The sequence below is a fragment of the Canis lupus genome, chromosome 15 (assembly GCF_048164855.1).
Source record: "Canis lupus baileyi chromosome 15, mCanLup2.hap1, whole genome shotgun sequence".
In the NCBI taxonomy this organism is placed as follows: Eukaryota; Metazoa; Chordata; class Mammalia; order Carnivora; family Canidae; genus Canis; species Canis lupus.
In genome coordinates, this window is record NC_132852.1 from 44,450,690 (window position 1) to 44,472,423 (window position 21,734).

At 47.6% G+C, this 21,734-nt stretch overlaps 1 protein-coding gene and 1 long non-coding RNA gene across 2 annotated transcripts in view; one reads left to right on the forward strand and one right to left on the reverse strand.

The window, feature by feature from the left end:
• DPP6 (dipeptidyl peptidase like 6) overlaps window positions 1-21,734 on the reverse strand; it is an 826,229-nt gene that overhangs the window by 756,724 nt on the left and 47,771 nt on the right. The gene's annotated exons all lie outside the window — the stretch shown is intronic.
• LOC140605003 (uncharacterized) lies at window positions 9,467-10,189 on the forward strand. Its single transcript, XR_012007803.1, has 2 exons — window positions 9,467-9,650; window positions 9,799-10,189. It is a non-coding gene; the product is annotated as an uncharacterized lncRNA (long non-coding RNA).

Genomic DNA, 21,734 nt, shown 5'->3' on the forward strand with positions numbered 1-21,734 from the left:
TACGCACCACCATGTGGGCTATTTCTGGTGGGAGAAGTCAGGATCATCTTAATGGAGCTAATACAGTGGCACTTATGCAAGTTGCACATGATATTTACTGCAATAGCCTTTATAACATACTGATGTCTGGACCTCACACCCAAGCATGCTGGTTTAGTTTGTCTGAGGTGGGACATACATCCATATTTTTCCAGATCCTTCCTCAGTCAATATAGTACATTATTGAGAACCATGGACAGGAGAGTAGTTGTATCTGCCCTCATGTTCTACATTTGACTTGCCATTTCTGACCTGTACTTCTTTTAGAGAAAGTCTGCTTCTGAACATTACCTTCTCATTCATACTTCCTGCTTAAAATCACAGTCTCAAGATCAACTGGCTTTATTGGTAGATGAGGTGCTCTAAGAAGCACACAAAATTCCAAGAAATCTATGGAAAGGCTACTAAAATTAATGAGTCAGTTTAGCAAGGTAGTATGATAAAAGGTCAATGTATAAAAATAAGTCCTATTTATCTAGATTAAGAGCAAGCAACTGGAAGTGGAATTCAATTTTAAAATTCAAAATCCATTTACAATATTATTAAAACATGAATCAAAGAATAAGTTTTTAACATGTGTAACACTTGTAAATTGAAAGCCATAGAACACTGTACAGAAGAATTTCAAAAGACCCAAGTAAATGGAAATACATACATGCAAATATATTAATGCACTTGACATTACTAACATGTCAGTTTTCCCTAGTTATCTATAGTCAAGGCAATCCCAACCAATACCCCAGATGGATTTTCTGTACAACTTGACAAGCTCATTCTAAAATTTATACTAAAATGCAAAGAACCCAAACTAGCCACAACAATTTTAAAGAAGAAATCTGAACTTGATTTCAAGACCTTTTATAAAGCTACAGTAATAAAGACAGCACAATAATGATACAGTCAAATAGATCCATGGATCAACAGAGCAAAACAGGGAGTCAAAATCAACTCACACATAAATAGCCAACTGGTTTTCAACAAAGACACAAGTAAAGACAACTCAATGGAGAAATGACCATCATCTCAATATATTGTGCAAATATAACTGGATGACCATATTAAAAAAGTGATCCCAGAACTGCACATGATGTATAAAATTTAACATGAAATGCAGTACAGAACTAAAGGTAAAAAAATTATCCAATTTCTAGAAACAACCACAGGAGAACACTTGATGACCTTGGGTGAGACAAAATGTCTTCAACAGGGCATGAAAAGCAAAATCATAAATGGCAAAAATGGATAAAGTAGCTTCATCAAAATTAAAAGACTCTGGTCTTCAAAAGACACTATTAAGGCCATTAAGAAAATTAAACCAGCCACATGCAGGAAAAAACCTATTTGCAAAATACATTTAACAATACATATTTAGAAACCTTACAATTCATAACAGGAAGGAAAGCAGCCTAATAATAAAGTCGCACAGGATCCACACAGTCCCTCTGCCAGAGAAGTTACAGATGCAAATAAATTCACAACAGCTACTCAACATCATAGCCACATGTGCCAGCTTCTTATAAAGCTAAACATGCTCTGACCATACAACCATTCATTCTACTTCTAGTTATTTTCCCAGAAAACATGAAAGTCGCGTCCTCAAAATTATCTGCACATGAATGTCCACAGCTTTCTTCAAAAAAATAGCCAAAAAAATGGGAAATAACCCATATGCCCACCTACTGCTGAGGGGATAAACAGACTATTCTATGAGCCACAGTGGAATTCCACATAATAATAAAAGGTAATGAACTACTGATACACACAACAATACTGATGGAACTCAAGGGTATTTTACTCAACAAAGGGGCTATCTGCAAAAGGATACAGGCTTCATGATTCCATTTATATGAAATTCTGTTTAAGACCAAATGAACGACTATGATAGAAAGTAGAACAGTGACTCCCAAGGCTGGACGATAGAGGGAAGGAATGGACTGTAAAGGAGCAGAAGGAAACTGGTTTTGATGATAAAACATTTTACATTATGATTGTGATGGTGCTTATAGGCCTGTGTTTTACATTATTCAAAACTCATCAAACTGTCTTCTTAAATTGAGAAATTTTAATGAACACAAATTTTATCTTAATGAAGACAGCTCCCAAAAAATGGACAAAGGAAAATGAAGACAAGTTGAGTAGGAGCCTACTGGGGAAGGAACGCTATTTCAGTGCAAAGTCACTCATTACAACAAGTGCCCCAACTGGGGTGTCTTGCTGTCAAGCTGGGGAGTGAAATATCATTTAATGAGTTGGTCTCTGGTAGAGTAGGCACCAGTTAGAAACACAATTCTGGAAGTAACATTAACTGGGCTTAAACGCAAAGGAATGAACACTAAATAAGGACAAGCATGGAAGCTGTCGCACCAGATTATTCACCGAGCCCTTGTATGAGCTTCCCGATGGAGCCGCTCCTACACGGAGGCCAGGGGAGCACCAGCAGAAATCATCAAAATCTACTCTTTCAGAGCTCTGGAAATTTACCAAGGGCTCACAACAATCTGCACAGTGTTTATTCAAGACACATGGCTAGATCTTGGCAGGGATAGAGTTTTGTGTCTAACTGGGCCTGCTAGCATACGGCCCCCTCCAGCTCTGCAGGCCAACCACAGTTCCCAGCACAGCCACTGCTGGGTGGACACCCAAGAGAAACGACAGCATATGTCCACACGGAACGCTGGGCAAAAAAAGAAGCATTTTTCATAACAGCTGCAAAGCGGAGAGAACCCCAGTGTCCACGACTGATGAATGGATTGACAAAATGTGGTATTTCGATATACATGGGGACAACATTCGGCCCTACAAAGGAATGATGCTCTGACTCCTACCACGACTTGGCTGAACCCTGAGGAGACATCAGTCACACAAGACCACCGATCGTTGATTCCTTTTATGTGAAATGTCCAGAACGTGCACATCAACAGAAATGAAAAGGGTAGTCAGGGGCCAGGGGCAGGGAATTGGTGAATGGCCACTCCTGAGGATGTTGTTTCTTCCCCGAGATGACAACATTCTCAACTTCAATCATGCTATAGGTTGCATAACTGAATATACTATAACCCCATGAGACTAAACCCTTTACAAATAAGAATTAATGCTTTGTGAATTAAATGTCAAGAAAAAACATACATCCATGACATTCTCTATTTTATAATAACGGACTAAAAAGGACACACATGAAAAACATGAGAATGATTGCTTTAGGGGATGGGAGAGGGGGCCTGTGACACAGACACAAAGGGAGTCTTGTCCCACATCAATCAGCGTTAGGTAAGCACTCAGCATACGATGTTTAAAAACCAAAAAGAAAATAAGACTCGCTCCCAAGTGAGGCTCCCTGGAAGGTGGTGGCCCTCTGTCGACACTTCCAGCAGCCCCAAGCTGAGGAGGATAGCTGAGGATAGCCCCCCGTGTTCTGTGGCTTGTCCATCTGTCCGTCAGGCCGTGGCCTCTCTGTAGGTGACTGGGGCTGTGGACCACCGGGGTGGGTGGCACCGCCAGGCTAATTCCACCTGCTGATGTCTAACAAGACCCCCCGCCCAACATCCTTGATAAATCCAGGAACACCAATAAAACTCACCATCGTTCTCCTCTCTGAGGCTCGGGGTTTGGTTTTAAGGTGTCGATGTAAACTTATTGAGGAGAGAGCCTCAACCATGAGCTCCATAATTCTGCTGTTTTTACACATCCTGTGTTTCTGTCCCTGAACTAACTTTTCCTTCTCTGATTCCCTAAGCTTCAACACCCCTGACTTGTGTCCACTGGCAGTTTGTTAAGGATAGAACTGGATATCTCTGACATGTCCACCCTGATGGCTCTGTAGAGCTCCAACAACAGTGCATCACAGTGCTCTTGGGCCACAATGAGAAACTGAGGCACCCAGTGAGGGTCTGCACTGGAGCACGGCCACAGCTGAAGGACAGTGCATCATTCAATGAGCCAGGGACCCAATCCCCATGGCACAGCCGATGGCCTCATCACAGAAAGGACATGGCACCAATCCCTCTCCCATCACCGTGAGGAGCTAAGGGTCATTCCACAGGGTGTGCACTGTGGGCCACCGGCCTGTCCAGCTGAGGTTATGTGGTCCTCATCAGAGCCCCAGCCCGGTATCCCCGATGGGGCTCCCAGCAACCACTAGGGTTCAAACTGCAGAAGCCTCCTTAAGGGAACCTGAGCATGACCTGACATAACACATCATGCTTACCAGGGATGGAAAAGCGTGTCAGGCCTGGGATGCTACACACAAGCCCTAAGCCACCTGTATCCCCAGGGAGCACCGGGTGTGCAGAGTTCTGCAAGTGCAAGGAATCCTGGGTGCCCTCTCTGTTCGCTCATCTCTGAGGGCTAGATCTCCTTGGGGTCAACTCCCCAGCCAGAGACTTCTTACTTTGGGACAAAAGAGACCCTTGTCATTTTGGTTTAAATGGTGCGCTGCCTTTAAACTACCGTCTGGTGCCTCTTCAAAGAGCACTTGTACTTTACAAAAGACCCACATCCTTAAGGAGTCAGTGAGGAAATATTCAATGCAATCCCTCTCCTGCACCAGGACAGGGAGGCATTAAGATGTCAGAGCGAGTACGGCTGTGTGGGGAGAGGAAGGAAGGGGGGAGGCAGCAGGGCAGCCAACGAAGGTCTGCCCCTCTCTATCCTGTGCAGGGGCGACAGATGTTCCCTCTAAAGACACTGTAGGAACACGTGCTGGGTGTAAACACGAGACCCACTGCCTCCCACGCACGGTCACGCACACACATGCAGGTACGAACAGATCACGAACACAGCTGAGGATTGTTGTGTTGGAAACCTGCGTGAATGTGTATTTTCCAACCTCATCACCTCATGATGCAGAGATTTCCCCAATAACTGAGCAGCTTTGTGCCACCACCAGAGAGGATGCTTTTGTGATCCTTCCTCGGTTCCTCTCTGTCATGCATCTTCCCCATATGATCTGTCACTGATCCAGGGGTCTCCACTCACATCTACCCACTCTTGTAAGTCCCATCTAACCCCGAGGGGCCGCCAACTTATAGATCCTTCTGCTATGATTTTCCTCCATGGAGAAGTGAGGCCTCACCAAGTTTGTATCATCAGAAAATTTAATGCGTGACCCCAAGATGAAAGAGGGTGCTTCTTCTAGATGGTTCCTTTTAGGGGTATGATAGGACCATTAACCAAGAGAGAAAAGATAGGATATGAGAACGTTTGGAGGGCCAGGTGATGGGCTTCCTTTATAACAGGTTGGGCATGAGGTCTCTCCATGGGGCTTTCACTTAGTGAGGTTGGTCAGGAGGTTCCAAAACAAAAATCAAGCTCACTTGAGGGGTTGTGTTGGACATACGGATGGTGGAGGTGGTATGAGACCAAAGGACACGCAAAACCACAGAGATGACAAGGAGGCGTTATGTAATATAATGAAGAAGGTGGAGCAGGAGACGCCTGGGTGGCTCAGTGATTGAGCATCTGTCGTCAGCTCAGGTTGTGATCCCAGGGTCCTGGGATGGAGTCCCGCATTGGGCTACCTGCATGGAGCCTGCTTCTCCCTCTGCCTAGGTCTCTGCCTCTGTGTCTCTCATGAATAAATAAATAAAATATTTTATAAAAAAAAAAAAGAGGATGGAGCACAGGCAGGTAGCAACACCAGCATTTGAAATTCAGGCAGAGGAAGAGAAGCACTCAGAAGCACAAGAGACTCAGACAGTTTGCAGAAAAGGCAAGAGACCACGAGAGGGAGAGCCAAGCTTCAGAGAGGAACAAGTGGGCATTAGCATCACATTCTGTAGGAAAAAACAAACAGAACAAGGATTGAAGATAAACTTTTGGGTTAAAAAAAAAAACACACGGAGCTAGTCTTCAAAACTATCACCATGTGGAAGACGTTCATCCTCAGTGCCCACACTGCTCCTCGTGGCTCTTTTCTTTTTGGAGACCTAGAGTCATCCATACAGACTCTTTTAAATAAAGTTTCATGAAGACCCATCTGCGCTGCCTTTAAACTACCTTCAGAAGGTCAGGGCGCAGCTGTCCCCAGAGAGAAGGCCCTGGTACCTCTTTCTTTCCTCCCTGGCTACAAGCACCTCTCCTATTGAGTGTGTGGCATACAAAGAGCAGACCAGCCTTGAGATATGGCACACAGTGGCTGCCCACATGCTCTGGGCAGGTGGGGATACACTCAGACAAAGTGAGGGCACATCCCCAAAAGAAGCATCCTCCGTTATGGGCCAGTCTCGTTCCATGGGCCACAGTGTACTCCTCCAACACCTCTTGTCTAAAAGGAGCTGCGAGGAGGTCTGCACTCAGCCTTGGGATTCCTGATGCACATTTAGCCGCGCTAATTGGGTTTGTACCTGAACCTGGCGGACAAAGGGCTTGCCTGAGTGCCAAACAGCACTGTTCTCAGCAGCCCTAGAGCAGCTGTTCCTCTCCTTCTCGGAGAATCGCTTTTTAGTCTGGGACTTTTTAGAAATAGCTCTGAGCCATGTTCAAAGGCTCATTGTCATCAAAGGGATGTTGGAGATAATCTCATCTATGGAAATTCAAAGCACAGCACAATTTTCCAGCTACCTCATTAATATGCCGCCATGCCCAACCAGGAGGCTGTAGTGCTCACCCCCTGGAACGCATTCATGACAACGCAGGTCTTTTTCCTGGAGGCATACAAAAGGGAAAAGCCATGTACGTCCTCGGGCAATGATGTGCTCTCAGATCACCCCATGACTCACTGGAAGTAGGTCATAAACCCAGTGACCCCTACCTGGAACTAGGTACCTGGACAGCTGACACACACACACACCATTCCCTGGAGATGGAAATGAGCTACTGGGGGGGGGAGCTGGGCTATGGTGTTTTGCCTAAGGTACCAGCAATCAATCATTAAGCTCAATGGAGAAGACACTGCTCTTGTTTTTTCCTGTGACAAAATAAAATTCAGTATTGCTCACACTTTTCAAATTCTGCTTTCCCTCACACACCAACCATTACTGATCTTTTACAGTGACACAAAGAGCAAATGCCTACAGCTTTTCCCCCAGAATTTTGCCTGACTCGGATGGTGTGTGACTCTAAAGAATGTGACCAATTTGTCTTGACAAATTAAAACCATGCCTCCAAATGGTAGACTATACACACACCCAGAAGCCGGCCCCATATCTGTAGGACACCAGATCTTTGGTGGTTAGAACTCCATCACGCAACTCATTTGACAGATTTGGCTCCAAGTGGCTTTGATTGTTTTCAAAAACCAAACACCCATCTTCCAGGAATCAGTTGCTGCCCCCAATTTCTGAAGAGAGTCAAAAGAATCTGTCACAGAGTTCCAAAGAAGATGTACAAAACTGTTCACCCAATGACTGCCCATATGCCAAGGAGAGCAGCTCTGGTGAGAATCACTACTTACAATAAAGGTGACAGGAAGGAAGGAAGTTTCATTACAATACCCTCTTACTTCCATGTATGTGAGAAGGGGTACCCATGGACTGAAAAAAATCGCAAGTGCTGACCTGTGTTCCCAGATTTTTACCTTAACATAGCAGGTACTTCAAAAATATATCCTACAGAAAACGTGAGGGAAAATGTGCATCTGAATTCATACTCTGCTGCTGAGACTGTCAACTGGTGCCACCACTTTGGAATATGATGTCATCTTCCATTGAAATATCAAGTATATTAACTTATATTCCAGCTGCTACCTTTCTCAGCGTCCCTGCAGGAGGAACACCAACACATCTATAGCAAGAATATACAAAGATGACCAGTGTGGCATTGTTGGTCAAAGCAAAAATCCAGAAACCACCTGCATGTCTATCCATAAGGGAACAGTTTTACTGGCTATGTACCCCCATATTATAGAATACTACACAGCAGGTTGCACGAATGAGGGTGCGTGCGTGTGAGTCCTCAACTCTAAGTCAATAAATGGATATTACCAAGTCATGCTGTTGGGTGATACTTAAGTGGAGGGAAAAATACTTCAGTATACTACTATTTATGTAAAAATATCATACTCATACAAAGTTAGACCTATATATCTTCTATATATCCAAATGTGCATATGCATTATATATATGCATGTAAATGTGCATATATGTAAATATGCATATAAATTTTTCATGTACTTGTATAAACATTAATATCTCTTAGTATATTGCTATGTACTTAAATATTATATTAATATTCTATACACATAAAGGCCATAAATTTACATACCAAAATAACGGCAGCAATTTCTTCTAGGAATTCCTGAGACAAAGACTGCGGGGATGATGAAAATCACTTCACATCTTATATTTTGTTAATATATTATTAGTATAATGTATTAGTATATTTCTCATATACTTAAACTAAAATTATAGGTACCTATGAGCAGCTTGGAATAACATTACACAAATAATTGCCTTATTTCACCCATTTAGTATCTACTCCTAGGAAAAGGTACTCAGAGAAACCAAAGCAGAATTAACAGAGTCAGAAGATAAAAGAATAATTATAATTTTTAAATTTGGGGACATGATTTGTCATTTTCAATTTAAAATACATGTAATTTATATCTGTCCACATACCTTATATCTGCCCACTGTCCGTATCTACCCCTCAAAACACATACACACAGTCATGCACACATGCACAGTCAAGTGCACACACACACAGTCAAGTGCACACACACACTCAAGTACACACACAGTCAAGTGCACACACAGTCAAGCACACAGGATTTTTTAAGGACAGAAGGCCTCCATGAAGACAGTCCAATCTATTTCCTCCCCAGCATAACTTGTGTAACAAGCCAAGCACTTGTATAACTCGTTGGACACCAACAATGCCAGGGAGTTTACAGAGCACAATTTCAGGCCTTAAATATACACGTAAAGAGAGAGAGAGAGAAAGAAGTAGAACAGGGGGATTGTAAAAAATAACAAAAAAGAAAGTGAAGGAATAAATACCACATTGCATAGTAATTATACCCAGAAGCACGATTTGTCATGGACGTTAGCATCAATCTCACTGCAGTCAGCTCCCCGACACCAAAACAGTCGGAAATGAACTCTATATAATAATGGTCTCATGGTGGGAATTAACTAGGGGACAAAGTTCACAAGCTGGCTTTCCACCCCAAGTGTCGGAGGTATTGTGTTTCTTTTATTGTCTCGACAAATCACACCTGTCTCCTCAGCATGCTGCTGTAAAAAAAAGGCAACAATTTTCGCCCACCCCAAGATATGGTCACAGGAATGATCCCACCCTAGCTGAGTGTTTGTGGTTCCACCCGCCAGCGAGCCCTGGAACACCTGGATTTGGTCAGGACCCGTAACAACAAGCGTGCTGTGTGCCAGGAGAACAAAAGGCATTGCAATAAAGTGCCAGTAAGCTGAGGTCAGGAGCCTGCTATTTATACTACAGCAAGAAAAAACCCTGCCATAACTTATTAACACTCTCTCAGCCTGACCATCAGCATCAGAGGGGCCCCGAGCAGGACAGAAAGGAGGCCAAGCTCTTGGCTTGACTTTGAAATAATTGCCATAATTAATTTTTGCCACCAAATGCCTTTCATTAGAGGATCTCTGAACTCACTGCAGCAGGTGAGCGCATGTATTCCCTCAACGGCTCTCTCTGCCAACCAGGTAAATATTATTATTACAAGCAGCGGGAGCGGGAGTGCATGCACAGGGCAGACTGCATTCCAAATGCTTGGGAAGCAGTTTCTGTTGTTTTTTGTTTTGTTTTGTTTTTGTTTTGTTTTGTTTTGTTTTAATTTGCCCATGTTCACAGGTGCTGAGCTGAGGCCCTAAAGGGGCACAGGGCCTCTCTCTCTACACACTCTAGCAAAGGATCCAGCTGATGTGCACCCCCCCAGACATGGGGGCTGGGATGGAGGCATGGAGAGGAGCCATGCATGCGTGGGAAGGATGAAGATGATTGCACCGAGCTGCATCCGATGATTCTAGGGTTCAGAAAGAAATCAGGGGATGCCTGGGTGGCTCGGCATTTGAACGTTGCCTTTGGCTCAGGGTGTGATCCTGGGGTCCCGGGATCGAGTCTTGCATTGGGCTTTCTGAGGTGAGCCTGCTTCTCCCTCTGCCTGTGTCTCTGCCTCTCTCTGTGTCTCTCATGAATAAATAAATAAAATCTTTAAAAAAACAAAAAAATAAATAAAAAGAAATTAGGCAGTGTGCCCAAAGGAAACAGAAGTACCCAGCATCATGCAAAAGCCCTCAGCCTTTGGCTGGCCCTGAGTTGTAGCTGGGCACAGGCAAGCCCTCCCTCCTTCCTCGGCTCCCCACCCCTTCAGTTTCCAGCCGGCCTTGCAGCCAGCCATGGTCACAGGACTGAACCTGCCCAACAGAAGAGGATGCGTGCCCAGATCATCACACCCTCCTATGTGGGGTCATCCCAGCTCTTTACCTGCAGGTGGTGGAATGAAGTGACCCTTCAGGACACCAGAAGAAACGCGATGAACATGGCAGAGGTGATGTCGAGGCACCTGCCCACTGCCCCGCTGACCTATCACACGGGCTTGAAGGAAACGCATAGTGTGTTTGAACCATTATTTCTTTGGGGCCTCTGTGCTACCGCAGTGCCCTGACTACAGTGAGGCACAGAGCCAGTCCACGATTATTAACCAAAGAGTTTGTGAACTTGTTGACAAAGTAAATTAACACACTACTCCCAGTGAAAGAGGAATGGAAAATAAAATTAGGCTGTTTTGAATTCTTTATTTCTATACACCAGACAGAGAGGACAGTAGGAAGACTAAGCCCAGCTTGGTTAGAACCATGGATTTTGGGTGCTGGCTGGCAGTTCCCTGAATGAGCTACATGTGAGAAACCACATCTCTCTTACTCAGCCCCACACTCTCTTCTGTAAACCGAGGGGTGTGACAGCAGGAACGGGGACATCTCACCAGGCCACCCCTCCAATTCCCACATCCTCAGCTGGGAATCAGGTAATCGTGAGTTTTTCATCATCTCCAAATGGCAGGGACTGGCTCCACTGGGCCCTGGGAACAGCCACAAAAGCCTGTCCTCCCCTCCCTGGCCCCGAGCTTGCTCACCTACTCTAGGGCACTGCAGTTTTGGCCTCTTTCTGCTGGACGGCCTGTTGCTTTTGAGGTGATCTGGGAGGATTCACAAGTGCAAGGGGCATACAAGACCCTCAAATCCAATCCTCGTTCTCTGACCCTCAAAATCATGATTATCACCATGTTTCCTCCTCTTATCCTTGGACTGGCTCAGTTCAGTGGTCTCTCTGATTGAATGTCACTAGCATTGGGAACTCATTCCCTCCTCTGTTCACCTGCTCCATTTAGGCACAGGATGAGCAAGAACCTACGAGCAGACTTGTCCAAAGTCTGCTGTCTTCTCACTTCTTGGTCAGAACCTGGAACTAAGACAACATCTAGTTTTCATTTGTTTTATTTTCTAGCACCATGAAAACCCCATGAGCTCTCATAATACGGCAGCTTTAAGGCCTCAATGGGGCCTTAAAGACACAGGTAATGACACAGGTAATAGGCACAGTGGACAGCCATAGTGCTGCAGACAGAGAGACTTGTAGAAGCAGAGGGAGGTCTACGCCTGCCAGGGAGCCCCCAAGCTCCCCACACTGAGACTGGGGCTGCAGCAAAGGTGCTTTTGTGAAACAGGCACCCCACAGGCTGAAAGTGCAGCACCCTCCCCAGCAGCTACGTCAGCCCATCCCCCATCCTGCTGAGCCTGGCTGGACTCCGCAGATCCTCACAGGACAATGATACCTGCCACCTCGAGGGATCACGGTCTGGAGGGACCTCGACAGGACAGAATGAAGAGCTGAATCTGTCATTCAACAGCACTACCCTCTCCCTGGTTATCCTCTGATGTAATGACCACATCTGAGAGTGAACACTAGTTAAGGGCATAGGCTCTGAAACCACAGTTCCTGGGAGCAGATCCCACTTACCGCTTGTGTAGACTTTGCCAAGTCACTGAACATCATCTGTGCCTCATTTTCTCTGCTCTGAAAAAACAACAGGAATGGCACCTACTCTCATGACTGTCTTGCCATTGAATAAAATAATGCATGGAGGGTGCTAAGTAGGCTGTACTAGGCACCCACATGTATCGACAAGGATGACAGTGGTGATGACTCATTCCTGCAAGATTGTATTTGCCCACCAGGGCCATTTATACCACTGCTCACTAGAGCACGATGAAGAACAGAGGTCTGTGATGGGTTTCTGCTGTTCATCCACACCCCACTGCCTTATTTCCCAGCACGTGGTTCTCCTTCTCAACCCCACCGACACCAGGAATGTGATCACACCCTGCTGAACCCTGGCAATGCCACCTCTAGTGTCCTGCAGGCTACAGAAGGCACTGGGCCCAAACTAAGTTTTCTAAATCATCTGCCAACATTTAAGTGCTTAAATTTCACATAAGAATCCATATAACAGCTTCTCTTAAAGTATTCGGAGTTCCAGTCACTTGGGGGCCCCCACCCCCACACTGCGACATTTGGGTAGAATTTTCTCTGAAGGCTGGTGATCTCCAGGTCACCACAGCCCCAGGCTGCATCCCCTACCACTCTCGACTCCTTGCTCTCGTGTTTGTTACCTGCCCGACCCAGGGGAGGCTGCGGGTATTCAGCCTTTGATTGACATCATTTCTGTCATATATCAACCTGCTCGGCCTTCTTGAATAGTTAGGAATATCTGTTCTATAAGCAGAAGCCTAGACCCCCTCAAGTTCAAAACATGAGCACTAACAGGCATAGGAAGGCACACACTAAATTTGCCAGAAATTTCCATTTTGTTAGCTTTGCAGTTTGACATTCAAGAAAGGAAATTCTCCAGGATTGAGCATCTTTGGTGACAGCGTGCCGTGCAAGTTATGTATCTTTCGCCCAAAGAGACACACACTGTAGTTCTGACAGTTAAATGTTACAGACACACATCATAGCCCTGCTGATTAATGGGATATGCACCCCCCACCACCACTACCACCCCCCTGCCGTCCGGGCCTTGGTAGCCAGCTGTGTGGTCAAACACTGGTCTAGATGTTTTTGTGGAGGGAATCTGCAGATGTGCTTAACATCTACGACTATTTCACTTTTAAATAAAGGCGATGACCTTCGAGAGCGTAAGTGGGTCTCATCGGATACACCAATGGTCTAAAGAGCAAAACCTCAAGTTTCCAAAAGAAGGAATTCTGTCTCCAGTCCGTAACGTAGAAACCAGTGCTGGCTTCCCAGGCCGCTGGCTGGCCCCAGACCCACCACAGTGTGAGCCAGCTCCTTAAAAGAAATCTTTCTTTTTAAGAATTTCCTTTCTTGGAGATCAAATTGCAAAACTAACATCTAAATTTCTAATCTATGTACATACACGCACCCACACCCTCTTGGTTCTGTTTGTCTGAGGAACTATGATTGATAAATCACAGAACAACAACAAATCTCAAATCCCAGAATTTAATCCAGGTGATCAGCGGACCACTCCCAGCCCAGGTCTGTCCTTTTGTACAGGAGGTAACTGGGACTCTGAAAAAAATCAGAGACTTGCCTGGATGGTGCAGTAAGTTAGCAGAGGAGGCAAAGTGAGGACCCTCCTCAAGACCCATCTCCTCCTAGACACCAAATATCTTCTGAGCCACCACAGCTGAACCAGCTTCTGTGAAAACACATGGTGTTTTGAGGATAAAGAGCAGAGGGATTAGACATCTTTTATTTAGGGGGGAAAAGATGTGGGGAGATCTTTGTCATTGCCCAAGTTCTCTATCTCTAACCAGCTGTGTGACCTTAGACAAATTACCCCAAATTTTTTGTTTTCAGTTTCCTTATCTGAAAAGTGGCAGTGATAACACAAATCCTTATTAATTCTTGCAGGTTTTGAGGATAAAATGAAATAGAGATTTGAGGGCACTCTGGAAATTTAAAGGAAGATGAACAAATGTTTTGAGAAGTAGGTGAGACCACCAAATAGAGACACGATGATGGCAATATTAATATTTATTTTTAGTTTTTTATATTTTAGTTTTTATATTTTAGGTTTTATTTTTTTCAAAGAATGGCTTCTGAACGACCACGTTTCAGTGCTGCAAGCTACAGATAAACATGGGCTTTTATCTCTACCCCACCTCACCGCATTGTAAGATTATAAAAGAGAACATGAAAATTCTTCTAGGAAAAGATTCACAAAAATAATTTTCTCCTGTATTAAGATACACTTGACTATGCAAAGATTTAGAGCTTTCTACAGTAAGCCTTTCAAAATTGTATCTGACTGACTTCTGTACTTGACAAGACCTTGAAAGATTGCGGGGTATACAAATTTTAAGCATTCGCCATAAATTGTTATAACTGAATGCTTATTTTCATTTCAAGTTCTCATGGTGAAGGATATGATTTATCATGCCCTAGAGATTTAGCTGAGACTTATAAACTATTAATAAAATAAGTATGGAGTGTAGTAAGGGAATAAATATGCCTTTCAAGATGTCCTTTCTTCACTAGATGGAGTCAATATGCCCATGAGAGGCACGCAGACTCTCGGTTCCCTACATTCCAGCCCTTCCAGGGGTCGGCAGCTATGAATAAATTCCGGGCACATCCCAGCCAGGATTTGCCAAAAACAAATTGCCCTTCTTGATAGAGTCCTCTCAAGGAAAAAATAAATAAATAAACATTTGATTTGATTTCTGTATACTAAGGAGAATTAAAATCTGGATTTGAATCCCAGGAAGACTCACCCAATGATACAGCAACTGCCCATATGACTGAATCAGTTGCTTAATCTTTCTGGGACTTACTTTAAATCCTCTGTAAAGTGGGGACAATAATATCTATTTCACAACATCAATGCCGGTTACTGGTGAATGGTAGCTACACAGAAGTAACGCAAGTGGCAGAAAACTGGATTTAATCTGGCATCACTGGAGCACTCACTGTATTCAAACACGATTCCTACCATGTCCTACATGCCCTCCTCCTGCCTGGCTGCTCGCTCAGCTATCCAACAGCATCTCACCCTCGAACACACCCCTTCTCAATGGTTCCTCTCACGCTTCTGTGGCTAGCCACAATCCTGCTGGCTCAGTCGCTGTGTTGGTTGGTGGTATCCACACCACCTTGTCCTCTGAGGCTCTTGCCACAACAGGCATCTTCATTAGCCTTCCTTGACCTCTGCATTTTGGACCATTCCTTCCTCCTAAATCTTCCCTGTGACCACACTCACTTTGATCACATCCCATTGCCCTTTTCTTCCCCTGATGTGTCACCTGCCTGGTGATGGTCGTGCCCTGGGTCCCCTGGCTCATGCCTCCAGGCTGTCCACAAGGTCACGTGCGTGCCCACACCAACATCCCCAACAGCGTCTTCAGGGGTCATGTCTCTGTAGGTTCCACTCCATCCATCCCACCAGCTGCCTCCCATCCCACTACTGATGCATCCTGTCAGTGTCACCTGCCTGGGTCTGGCCCTCCCGTCCCTGCATCCCCTGCCCCATCTCCATTCGCTGTTCTCAGGGAACAAGGCCGGCACCCTGCCAGCTGTCAAAGCAGGAAATAGGAAGCTTAGCTGCCCAGATGTCTCTGCCAGCAGGCAATTGTAGCCTTAAGTCTATCACTAAAGAGCACCTCTGCTCCCCTGTCCACCTGCACTCTGGACATACCTTCCTGGGGGCAGCCAAGCTCCCAAACTTCTTGCCAGCTCTACTTCTCGTAGGTCTGCTCTGCACCCACAGCAACATCCTGACAAACAGACAAGATCCTGTTACCGCCTCACTCAGAGTCACCCCGTGGCTCCCCAGCCCTGCAAAATCCCTTTATATCAGGTGGGATGGTCTGTACATCCAGGCTCTGGGCCCTGGTCCGACTCTGACCTGCCACTCGTCCCACACTTTCGCCTCCAGCTGGTTCCGCCAGTGGCTCTCTTGGGCCTTCTGCCTTCATGTGTGCTGCCGCCTGCCCCGGAGCCCCTGCCACCCCAGCCCAGAGGCCCTGCCACCCCTGGCTACCCACAAACTCCTGGCAACTTACCAGCCTCAGCTTCTCTTTGTAATTTCTTAAATTCTCCCTCCCCCATGAGAGCCTAGGCCTCACTCCCAGGTCAACTCAGGTACACTTCCTGGGAACGCCTCTCCCACCTGAGTCGAGACTAAATCACAAGTCTCCATAACAAATCTGTTGTCATGACTGTTCCGCTGTGTCCCCGCGGGGCCACACGGCTGCTTTCGTGCTCAGCCACTGGAGTTCTCAGAACTGGCCCACGGGGGCAGAGCACGAAGGACTGGCTAGCTGGGTGACTGCATTTTAGCAACAATCCAGCACCGAACCCCGCGATCAGAGCTGGCCATGCATCCTCTAGACCCTGCGGAAACCCTCCAAATGGTGCGGTTTCCTCTCATCTGCCGTCCCGACTGCAAGACAGTTTCGGCTCCACACAAGAGGAGCGGTCTGCTTCTACACTCGGGCGTTTGCTCGCACCCCTCCCCCAGTTAGCCAGATGACGCTGAATTCTTCTTCTAAGTGATTATAGGAAAGTAAGGCTTATAAGGAACAGAGTTTAGGGAGTTACAGTCCAGAGCTGGAATAACAAAAAGAGTCTCTAACCCTTAGATGAGTGGAGAAATCAGCTCACTCACTCTGGAGGAAACACCAAACCAGTCTCCCCCCGCCTCCCCCCGCGGCTCTGTACCCGCAGACATCTACACGAGCACGCGGTGGGCTACACGGCCAGCGCACGGTCTAGGAAATACCTTTGTCAAACAGGCTTTCACAGCAGAGCAGAGACCGCAGGCCACACAAGTCCTTTCCTGAGTCCTAAGAACCCCTCTCCTGGTGCCTGGAGAATAAGGAGCCGAGCTGCAGGGAAGTGAGGGCTGGGTCCACTTAGGCCTTACAGCAGGAGCATCAGGGAAAATGGCCCGCAGAGGCCACACATTGGGGCTTCGTCCTCACAGCCTCCAGTCCTCATAGTAAAGGACCCCAAGCTATCCTATTGAATCTCTGCTGCTGTGCTTAACAGCTGCATTTCCAAAATATCCATCGGTGTGTGCAAGAATGATGAGGAGTCTAAGCACACCCCGCTCCTGGTGCAAGCGTGCAGGGCGGGGGTCACTTGCTCCAGGAGCCCGGAGAACAAGCCTCAGAGCAGCAGCATCTCCAAGTGCCAGGATGGCACCAGGTCATAAATGAGTTCCGGCTAATGCTTGTAACTCATTCCTTCAAACATTACTCTTTTCGTTGTACATATTTTGAATTTATCTTTAAAAACATGAAGAGATGGGGCGCCTGAGTGGCTCAGTGGTTGAGCATCTGCCTTCAGCTAAGGGCGTGATCCCGGGGTCCTGGGATCGAGTCCCTCATTGGGATCCCTGCAAGGAGCTTGCTTCTCCCTCTGCCTGTGTCTCTGCCTCTCTCTGCGTGTCTCTTACAAATGAATAAATAAAATCTTAAAAAAAAACAAACATGGAAAGTGAGCTGTGAGCTTTTTAAGAGTACAGACCACACGTTATCCTCTTCGAACTTTGCTTGATCCAACGACATGCTCCAAGTACGAACTGAAATAACTCATTCAGTGGTCTTTGATGACACCCACTTCCTTAAGCCCCCTAACGTCTTCCTGGACAGTCTCGAATACTGCTTGAGCACATGAAGCCCCTGCTCTTTCTAGGCGGCCCCAATTCCCACTCTCACAGAGGGCTTAGCGGCGCCAAAAGGGTCTGTCTTACAGATGACTGTCAGGTGGAGGCTTCTTTCACCTTGAGTCACAATTTACATATTCTTTAGTAAGTGTGCATATTTTACCCTTAAGAAACCCAGTAAGGAAGACAGAGTAGAAAATCTCTCTGGGCCACATTTATCCACCTCAATGTCAATCTTCATATTTTGGAGTGGTTTTCTCAAAGCCATGAAGTCTCACCTAGAATCAACTGTTGTAGGCTTGCTGGTCTTCCTGTGACATGCCCAAAATTCACGGAGACAGTCTGTGCGTCATCAACGCAGCCACACGGGTACACGAGTGCACACACACACACATCAACATAGCGATGCTTCTGTTTCCAAACAAAACAAGACGGAAGCAATGGCCTCTGTCCTCTTCCTTTGTCATCGCTGGACCACAGAAGTGCTACCTGATGGTGACAGGAGATAGTGTGGCCACAGCATAGGAACTAGGCTGTGCTCTCAGTCAAGAGTGGCTCGTTTGACAAAAACGTGGCGAGTGCTACGGGTTGAACTGCATCTCCACTGGTCACATGCTGCAGCCTTAACTCCCAGGACCACAAGCCATGGGGGCAGCCGGGCACAGATCCTCCCTGTCAGGCCCAGCGGCAACCCTGTCAACGCCGTCACTCCCCACCTCTGGCCTCTGCGACTGCGAGGCTTGGCGCTTCTGTTACAAACATCACCAGGTTTGTGGCACTTTCCACAACAGCCCGAACAAGAGCCAATGGACACAATAGGCCACGTGGGCCTGAAGGGCGTCATCCATCAAATGGGCCGTGGTTACTTCCAGAGGATGGTGTGGATGGCTTCTTCCCAATTCCTCCGGCTGACAGGGTGCCCAGGAGAGGCGCAGGGTCTAAGCTGCTTCTGCGGAAGAGACTCCCTACATGCCAATGTGGGTCCCCCGGCCGGGTGGCACACGTTCAGCACAGACACGGCCGATACTGGACCCATGGGGGGGAAATCCGCCAGCCTTGCTATCTGCTCATCACCTGTCTGGAAATTAGCATTTTCTTCAGGAAAAATTCAACTCCTCCACAATCCAGCCTCCACACATGCCCCAAAGGCTCCCTTTCTCTGCCCCAAATTCTCCCCATCTCCCTGGGGCTGCCCAGACCCACCAGCCTTGACTCCCCACCCCTTCTTGAGAGCCTGCCTGCTAACACAGCCTTATGAACCGCAACTCCTCTGGTGCTTGCTTAACCCTGAACTGCAGCCACGGCCACAGCCCTAGGTGACCTCACTCCCGTCTGGAATCTCTGACATGAGGCTCGCTGGATGCAGAAGTCCTACCTTGGACTCTGGGGTCCATCTCACAGGCCCGGGAAACACGAAATCCAGATGTGCCCTGTTTAGAAGGTGCTAACCTTATGGAGAATCGATACTTCAGTATGTCAATAAGAACAAGGATTTGATAAAAATTCAATGCTTGGTCAACAGGGAATGCAGGCCAGGGCAGGGGGGTGGGGGAGGACAGACATCACAAGGTCACCAGTCACTCCCCTTGTGTCACACGGGCTGTGACCTTCATGCTCACCAGCTGTCAAGCCACCCTTAGGCCTTCACTCCGGCAACATCACCAGCAGGAGCAAGGCTCCGTAACTTTCCTCAGGGCACAGCTACCCCAAGTCAAGAAGAATCGGGGAGGCTCCTGGGTCCTGCCTCCAAGGGCCTCTGCCTTCCACCCCACTGCCCAGCACATCCCACTGCTCAACGGGATCTCCAGACCCCCTGGCTGTCTCCATTCTTCTAGAAGTCCCGAGTGTCACAAGACACCTGCCTAGCACAGGCTGCCAGCACAAACCACACAGATGGCGGCCTATGGACAATGGACACCTCCTTCTCACGGTCCTGCAGGGTGAGGTCAAGGTCATGCGAGGGTGGTTCCTGAGAAGCCTCAGACCCGGGGCACATACATGCTGTCTCCCGGCTGAGTCTGCACCAGGTGCAGGGCCGGGGGACCCCTGGGGTCTCACAACCTAGCACCACCTCCCCAAGGCCTCAACTCCAGAGCATCACATGGGGGGAAGGGTTAGACTTCAGAACATGAACATGGGGGGGGGGGACATGAACACTCCATCACCCATTCCCTCTCCAAACATGTCTGCTGTGTTCACTCCACCCCCACTGCCCTGTTGGGGTCCATGCTGACACTGTCTCCCGCCTTCTCACATGCTTATGTGTATCTGTCAGTGGCAATAGTGTGTGGGGCATGGTTCATTGTGGGGGGAGAAGGAAGCCTAGGGAGACGTCTGTCCTCTCACAGAAACTGCAAAACAGAGAAGGGAGGAGATGGACCCAGGACACCCAAGCAGACATACAAGGAGATGGCAACGTAGCAGTCAGAAGGGAGCACATGGTAACCACGCAGTCACTGGCGCAGCACAGACCGGCAGTGTGAGCAACATCCCAATGCTCCTTCAGAGCCTGTGATCAGAGAAGAACCCGTCACGGGCAGAGCAGGCATGGGCTGTGCCCCAGGCAGCAGACACAGCAAAGGAAAAGGGCCTGCGGTGAAACACACCTGGTTTCCTCCAGGACACAAAGGAGGTTCCTGTGTCCGCAGCCTCATAGCATGTGATCTCCCAGAAACAAGAGACAGTCACCCCCATGCAGTTAGCATCCCCAGGAACCCGTGCCATCTGCAGCCTCCTGGTCCTCCGCCTCATTTCACATCTACTGCCGAGCCCCTGCCCACATGACAGTGAGACACGTCTCTACTCTGCTCCTTGGACACGCCTGCAGACCTTCTCACCACTGCTCTCCTCTCCCTGACGGAACGGCCTGCTCCCTGCCCTTCTCACAGCCGCTGGTCCTCCAGGACTCCGCTTCCATGTCACTGAACCAGGCGGGGGCCGGGTCCCCTCCTCCAGCCCCGCCGCCAGCAGGCAGGAGCATGGCCAGACAGCCGAGCCTGGGGTGTTCTGGAATCCAAGCAATGGCAAAGCTCATTACGGCAGGGCTTTATCCTGCGATCTTGTTTCAATTGATAATTCCGGGGACTGTTCACACGCTGGGAGCAGCATCCTCTTTTACTCCACTTGGCTCGCGGTCCACGTACACAGCAGATGCTCATCTGCCTAAACAGGGAGCCCTGGACCAGTGTCTGCAGAGAAGAGGGCGAGGGCCAGGAGCAGGATGCGGCAGTCTTGACCGGGGCTGCCTTTGGCTCAGGCCCCAGCCAGCACGCATCACGCCTTTAAATTCTCTTTCTTAAAAAATCAAAGAGGGAGACAAACCATGAGAGACCCCCAATTCTGGGAAACACAGGGTTACGGAAGGAGAGGGGGGTGAGGGATGGGGTGCCTGGGTGACAGGCACTGAGGAGGGCACCTGATGGGATGGAGCACAGGGCGTTATACTATATGTTGGCAAGTTAAATCTACATTTAAAAAAATGTAAAAAAAAATTGCAGTCCAGCAACCCTTGGACGAGGGGTATGGAGGTGTTCAGATTATTAAATATAAACTCTGTTATGTGCCTAATAAAAACTGCTGGCTTATGGGGAAGCACAATTCTTTTCTGTTTTTGTTTTTGTTTTTTTATAAACACTGGGGCTGGCAGACACATGGTTCTGGCAATAACGCGTGGAAAAAAGCTTCTGGGTTCCTTGCTCATTCACACCACGGCAGGAGCTGGATGGAGCGTGTGGTTTCCCGGGTGGGGGCGGTGCAACTGAGATCCACACCAGGAAGGAAGGAAAACAGAGGCAAGTCATTAGAAAGTAAATGAAACAAGAGGCGCCAGAGGCCAGCCCTGCCCGGGGCCCCTGCGTTGAGTGCCGTGACCTGGGCCTCAGAATCCCTGAGAGCTTCCTGACCCGGGTCCAGAGCACACGTCTGAACTTTCCATGATCGCTCCAACCTTTTGAACAGGTTGTACTTTCAACATCAGCAGACATCTGTTTCTCAAATCTGAGGGAATGACGAAGGTCTCTTTGCCTCAAAGTATCTCCCCAGCTGCCAGGTCGGGTGCCACAAATTAGCCATTAGAGATTCACTTCTTTGGAGT